Source organism: Oncorhynchus kisutch, unplaced genomic scaffold, assembly GCF_002021735.2.
Source record: "Oncorhynchus kisutch isolate 150728-3 unplaced genomic scaffold, Okis_V2 scaffold2539, whole genome shotgun sequence".
NCBI lineage: Eukaryota > Metazoa > Chordata > Actinopteri > Salmoniformes > Salmonidae > Oncorhynchus > Oncorhynchus kisutch.
The window spans coordinates 1-7,500 of record NW_022264484.1 but is presented as its reverse complement, the minus strand read 5'-3'; the positions used below and the strand labels follow the sequence as shown (position 1 = coordinate 7,500).

At 52.5% G+C, this 7,500-nt stretch overlaps 1 non-coding gene and 1 pseudogene across 1 annotated transcript; both read right to left on the bottom strand.

The window, feature by feature from the left end:
* Positions 1-4,108: 4,108 nt before the first annotated feature.
* LOC116370426 (U5 spliceosomal RNA) lies at positions 4,109-4,224 on the bottom strand. Its single transcript, XR_004208732.1, has one exon. It is a non-coding gene; the product is annotated as a U5 spliceosomal RNA (small nuclear RNA).
* A 490-nt stretch (positions 4,225-4,714) lies between these two features.
* LOC116370430 (uncharacterized) lies at positions 4,715-4,893 on the bottom strand (annotated as a pseudogene).
* Positions 4,894-7,500: the final 2,607 nt, after the last annotated feature.

The window sequence follows — 7,500 nt, the reverse complement described above, 5'->3', positions numbered from 1 at the left end:
GCAGCCCACCGCTTCCAGGGATCAACAAACCCTCCACCCCTGTGTCTGCCCTAATGGCAGCCCCCAGAGGCTCCATGTACAGAACGAAGAGGAGAGCCGAGAGTGGGCATCCCTGCCTGACCCCAGACGAGAGGTCAAAAACGTCACCTAAGTGACTATTTACACTTACTCGGCACCCCGCTCCGACATATAATGCACGGATCCATCCTATGTACTTCTCCCCAAATCCTAATCTACCTAACACCCTGAATAGAAAAGATCTATTCACGCGATCAAAGGCTTTCGCCTGATCTAGCGCTGCTACCATTAAAGGCAGCCCTCTATCTTCAACCCAGGCGATGGAGTCCCTAATCAACTGTAGGTTCCATCGAATAGAGCGGCCCTCAACCCCACACGTCTGATCCTCGTGAACGACGTAGGGAAGGGCTGTGCGCAACCGATCCGCTAAGACCTTTGCAAGTAGCTTGTAATCTACGCACAGCATGGTCAACGGCCGCCAGTTGCCAAGGTCAGTTGCTTCCCCCTTCTTATAAAGAAGTGACAGCACACCGACAGCCATTGAACCCCCCGGGACCCCCGTCTCAAGGATGGCCTTCAAGACTTCGAGGACCACTGGCCCAAGTATACCCCAAAACTTGAGGTAAAACTCAGCCGGCAATCCATCCATCCCAGGCACCTTCCCTTTTCCCATCCTCCTAAGAGCGCTCTCAACCTCTTCTAGTGAGATCTGGGCCTCCATCACGTCTCTAATGTCCTCCGGCAACCGCCGGGACAAGTGTTCTAAAAACACGTTTCCCTGCTCTACATCTATTTCCCTTTCCTTAAATAAACTTCGGAAATGATCAGTTGCCACCCTGACCATTTCCTCTGGTTTACTTACTACACTACCGTTTTCTTCCCTAACGCCATGCATTACCTTCCTACTCTGCCTGGCCCTAACCGACTTAAAGAACATAGCGGAACAAGTCTCATTATGTTCTAGAAAGCCACTATGCGCACGCTCCAGGAAAGCTCGAGCCTTCTGCTCCTGCAGCTCCCTGAGCTGCGCCTTTAGGGCTGCGAATCTCTCCCAGTCAATTGACCCCACCGAGGTTGCCTGCCTCGTACTCAAGTTCAACTAACCTTTGGATACGATCCACCTCCCTCCTTTCCTCCCTTTTTTTCCTTTTACAGTAGCCTATTATAAAAGCCCTAATTCTCACCTTCACTAAATCCCACCACTCTAACACCCCCTCGCACATAGACCGGAGGCCGTCAAGCCTTCGAAAGAAACAAAAAATGCGTCAACGAAAGCCTGCTCCTCCAGTATACCCCGATCTAACTTCCAGTACCCCCTACCGAAGAGGCAGACTGGCGACCCCACCTGCAGGAACACCCCGTCGTGATCCGTGAAGAACACAGGCAACAGGCGCCCAGACAACTGACCCAAAGACCTGGATATAAAAATGTAGTCGAGCCTCCGCGCAACCCCCCTGGAGTTGCGCCATGTAGGACCGACCATTACCGGAGTAGTATGCAGGCCGCCATCAACCAGACCATGGCAAGCCATTAGCCCGGTGATTGCGCCCGCACTACTATCACCACCTACCCCTAAATCTATGTTAAAGTCCCCTCCTATCACCAAGTGCCTATTTGTGACACACAGGGGCGCCAGACAGTCACCATCTCCCTTCTGTCTGCCGCCACCTGTGGCCCATATACCCCAATTAACCTATACCTAGCTTCTCTATACACTACATCTATCCCCAATACTCTACCCTGCATTACAACAAATGTGCTCTCTACCTTTATCTCTCTATTACCACACAATATTCCTACCCCTGTAGAGTGCACCCCTCCTATGCCCCAAAAAGATTTCCCTTTATCCCACTCTCTCCTAAATCTAATCACATCCCCACCATCCCTCAGGTGAACCTCCTGTAAAAAACAGAAATCAAAGCCCACCCCCTCTAAATAACTAAATACCGCCCTCCTTTTAACAAAATCCCTCAACCCTCTAACATTTAAACTAAAAAAAGAAACAGAAACAGACATGTTTATTTAACCATTACCTATAATCTAACCCAAAACCCAAAGAAAAAACCAGGAGACTCACCCGATGCTCCCCCTGGTCCATCTCCACCGGCGGGGACGTCCTCTCTCCTCCTGACGCCCCCCCGTCCTCCTCCATCTCCCCAACCCAGGATGCAGGCAGTGTGTTAGGCCTATTGCCCTGCATCCTGGGTTCCTCCCCATCCTCCAACCCCCCCTCCCTGTCTGCCTCGGGGCTGAGTGCAGGGGATCCCATCTCCTCAAACAGGAGTTGAGATCCCTCCGACAAACAGCCCCCAGACCCCTCCATGGAGTCACCCCCCACTAAATTTTGAGGGGCTGAGGCAAACAGGGAGGCCAATGAACTCCCCCCTCCCCCCCCCCCGTCGATCTCTTAGCCCCCCCCTCCCCTTCCACACCCCCCTCCCTCTCACTTCCTGTCGAGCTCCCCTTCCTCTTCCCTTCTTCTCCTTCTTCTTTTTGGTGAAGAAGGGTAGCGGGGAGACACAACCTCCCTTCCCGCTAGCTCCTCCACCATTTCCCTCAACTCTTCCTCTAGGAGCCCGACAGGCTATCCCCCCACTCCTTTACCCCCTCTCTCCCTCCCTCCCCCTCCACCGTTTCCTGCCCCAGGCACCCCCCCCCCCCCCCCCACCGGCCCTTCCTCCCAGACACCCCCCCCCCCTCCACCGGTCCTTTCACAGGTACCACCTCCCACAGGTCCTGCCCCAGGCACCCCCCCCCCCTCCACCAGTCCTTTCACAGGCACCCCTCCCACATGTCCTGCCCCAGGCACCCCCTCCCCCACCAACTCCCTCCACTGTTGTTTTCTTTTTCTTTCCTTTCCTTTATTTTCATTCTTCTTCTCCTCTTCTTTTTTTTGGTCCTTTTCCTGGACTGGCCCTCCTCTTCTTCCCCATCCCCCGCTCCTGCTCCCCCTCCAACTGCAGACGCGTATGACCGCTGACGAAGCCGGGCAATCGCGCCACAGGTGCTGAGTGGAACCACACCCGTGGCACGCCTTCGGCTCGTCACAGTCCTTGGCCTCGTGCTCTCCCGATCCACAAAATCTGCACTTACGAGTGCTGCACGAGGGCCAGGATGTGTCCATAGGCCCTACAGCGCCTGCAGAATGGGGGCTGACGTGCGTAGTATAACGTCCCCCTGTCAGCCCCCAGGGAGAACATCGCCGGGGGATGGAGGTACCCTCCCAATCCCTTAGGATCTTCCCTGAGGAGGGCCTGAAAACCCTCTCCTCCCCGTCCAAAACCCAAAGAGTCTGTGAGGTGCCTTCCTGAGGAGACACCATCCATATACCTCCCCAGGAAGGCCCTCACTTTCTCATCTTTTACATAGGGGTTGTAAATGTTCACCGTCACCATTCTGAAATTATTTTTCGCCAAACTCTTGACCTCGTAGTGACCCCATCGCCCCGTTGCTCCAACTTCTTTGACCTTCTTAGCACCTCATCATGTTTACTCTCCGTGTAGAACGCCACAATCGAAGACTCCCTCCAACGAGTTCCCTTGTAGGCAAAAGACCTCCTTTACTGTCAGCTTCAGTATCCAATCAATATGGTCCTACCGAAAATTTCACTCCAAACGGCTCTTTTGGTCTTCTCTCTCCATGAAAATCTTATCGTGTTCGCAAGTCCAATCCTGGGACCGACCTATATGATGAATTTTTGTGCCATCTCCACACTGAGGATGACGCACACGTTTCCACACTTTCCAAAAAAAAAAGAGTGAGAACCAAAAATCCCAAAGGTTGTACCGCGTCTCCCTGGGACGACCTCTTGGCTCAGGGGCTCTAGGACACCTCGGGTCAAGCTTGAACTGAGCCAAAGGCCGAGAAGCGATAACCCACAAATGGAACCCTGCAACCGCCGGGCCCCGGGGGTCTCGGCAGACCTCAGCGGGTGGGTTGGCAAGAGCCGCTCCTCCAATCCCAGCCACCACCGTTCCCCGGCACAGACAGACAGACAGACAGACGACAGGTGTTTGTAAAAAGTCGCTAATGCGTCTTTAAGTCACTATCCTGGCTCATCTATGTCAATTTCTCTTGAAACAAGATACCGGGCTCTGCAAGAAGCAAAGCCCTCCAAAAAATACATTGAACTCATAAGTGTTCCTCTCCACGGAAGTCTTTAGTAAAAGGCGAAAGGCTTGTGCGTATGAAGAGAAACCAGAGTCATGGAAGTCAGAGGCCGGGGGCCCGAGACACACTCTGTGCACTGTAGGCCGGGTCCCCGCGGGTGCTCCCGGAACCCACTCTTCCAAGTTTGAGGGCTGTGGATGAAAAGAAGGTCACAGACACAGAGACACAGAGAGAGAGACACAGAGACACACCACACACACACACACCACACAGAGAGAGACAGAGACACACACCACACACACACACCACACCCACACACACAGAGAGAGACAGAGAGACAGAGACACACACCCACACACACAAACACACACACACACACACAATCCTGGCTTTTTTTTTTTTTTTTTTAGGTAAAATGGCGGGAAACGGGGGACCCCATTGAAAGGCGCTTCGCCCTTTTTTTCAGTTTGAATGTTCTTTCTTCTCTTTCTGCTAGCTAGCTAGCTAAGAGAGAAGCTAAGCTAAGCTAAGCTAAGCTAGCTGTTTACATAGCTTTGTGAATGAGTATTTTTCTTGACAACGGGAAAAGTGTTGCACGTTCCCGGAGGTACTGCAATACCGGGTCGATGCGTGGAGCGGACGGAGCAAGCCCCATTTCCGACTCCCTGTTCGAAAAATCCATTTAATATGTAGTCCCCCTATGGGGGACGTATCAGATATTAAACTGATAAGAACAGATTTTTTTTTATACAAAAAATAATTTATTATGTCAAATACCATTCTTATTATACAAAATCATATTTCTCATTCTTTCTTTTTTAACACTATTTACAAAAACAAACCCAGGGGAGCATCGTCCCTCCCCGTATACCTAACCAATACCTAACCATTCCTATATTCCCTTCCCTAATCTATCCCCTTACAAACCTCACTCTAACACTCCCAGCCCTAATCCCCCCTTCCACCTCTCTCCCGTGCCGCATTGCTGCCCACACTTTATCTCCTCCCTCTTCATCCTCCCCCTCACATCACCTTCCACCCTCCTTACTATCCCTTCCCCCCCAATCTCTCCCTTGTCTTAACTAAATTCTGCCTGGCCTTCCCACACCCCCTTTTAAAGAGACTCATGAGAAGCCAGAGCAGAACCTGTCCCTTTCTGTACCCCTCGCTCTCCCTACGCCTCGCTCTAACCTAGCCCAAGTCAGCCAAAAAGTCGCTCCTAACCATACCTAGCACACCGTGCCCTAGCCCAGACTAGTCCGGCAAAGGCGACAGTCCCAGAAGAGGCATGGGCGCACAAGTCTCCTCCCTGCCACAAGCAGATCTTGGACAGGTGGAGGATCGCGACAAACTATTGCCGGTACATAATAGCACGTACCGGCAAGCACTTATGAAGGCTCAACCAATTCGGGTCCTTGAGCCTGTGTCCAGGACCGCGCCTGCACTCCCTCCCAGACCACTGACGATGCCCGCTACAGGCGCAGGACTCCCTGCCTGTCTGACCTCCTCGTACAGGTGCCTGTGATCTAACCTACCGGGCAACTTCAACCTCGGGGTGCGCACGCAGCCACTTGCCGCATGGCCAAAGTGCCACGGCAGCTGTTCCGCCCGAGGACCCGCGTTAGAACACCCATTACGCTTCTCGCCTGATACGAGAAGAACACCCGCAGGAGGTAACCGGACGGGTGTATAACTGGTTGAGCAAGCTCCGTCAACAAAAAAGAAACAAAAATTGCGTCCAGCTGAGGGGGAGATGTGGTACCCCCCTACTCCCTCCCGATGGGACAGAGCATGCGCACCCTGGCGACCCACTCGTACCTGCAACCCCACATGAATGAAACACGTGCCTCACTAGATATCTTCTCAGACAAGCCGGCAATGGGTAGATGTACGCCAAGTACAAAAGAGATGGCAATACATCCACCTTTAGGACCAGGACCTTACCTATAAAAGACAAAGACCTAGCCTTCCACATTGCTAGCTTTCTCTGAACAACTGCGATATACTCATGTTCCAGTTCAGCGTCGCTGAGCCGGAGGGTCTCAAAATGGACCCCGAGAATCTCAGGGCCCCTTCACAGAGAGATAACCCCACGGGCACATCCGTCCTACCGCGCCATCTTCCCGAAAAAACTTAACGGAAGACTTGCATGATTCAGAAACGCCCCCGACGCTCGGGTGAAATCCCCAATGATGGCAAGGGAACTTGTACAAGCACGAGTCCTTGCATAGCAGCAAGGAAGTGTCGTCGGCGTACTGCGTCATCTTAACACGCGCCCACGCTTCCAGGGATCAACAAAACCCTCCACCCCTGTGTCTGCCCTTAATGGCAGCCCCAGAGGCTCCATGTACAGAACGAAGAGGAGAGCCGAGAGTGGGCATCCTGCCTGACCCAGACGAGAGGTCAAAAACGTCACCTAAGTGACTATTACACTACATCGGCACCCAGCTCCGACATACAATGTACGGATCCATCCTATAAACTTCTCCCCAAATTCTAATACTACCTAACACCCTGAATAGAAAAGATCTATTCACGCGATCAAAGGCTTTCGCTGATCTAGCGCTGCTAACATTAAAGGCAGCCTCTATCTTCAACCCAGGCGATGGAGTCCCTGATCAACTGTAGGTTCCATCTTATAGACACGGCCCTCATACCCGCACGTACTGATCCTCGTGGACGACGTAGGGAAGGGCTGTGCGCAACCGGTCTGCTAAAAACCTTTGCAAGAATCTTGTAATCTACGCACAAGCATGGTCAACGGCCGCCAGTTGCAAGGTCAGTTGCTTCCCCTTCTTATAAAGAAGTGACAGCACACCAAACAGCCATTGATCCCCCCGGGGACCCCCGTCTCAAGGTGGCCTTCAAGACTTCGAGGACAACTGGTCCAAGTATACCCCAAAACTTGAGGTAAAACTCAGCGGCAGCCATCCATCCCAGGCACCTTCCCTTTTCCAATCATCTAAGAGCGCTCTCAACCATTCTAGTGAGATCTGGCCTCCATCACGTCTGATGTCCTCCGGCAACGCCGGACAAGTGTTCTAAAACACGTTTCCTGCTCTACATCTATTTCCATTTCCTTAAATAAACTTCGGAATGATCAGTTGCCACCCTGACCATTTCTCTTGGTTTACTTACACACTACCGTTTTCTTCCCTAACGCCATGCATACCTTCCTACTCTGCTGGCCCTAACCGACTTAAAGAACATAGCGGAACAAGTCTCCATTATGTTCTAGAAAGCCACTATGCGCACGCTCCCAGGAAAGCCGAGCCTTCTGCTTCTGCAGCTCCCTGAGCTGCGCCTTTAGGGCTGCGAATCTCTCCCAGTCAATTGACCCGCCGAGGTGCCTGCCTCGTACTCAAGTTCAAT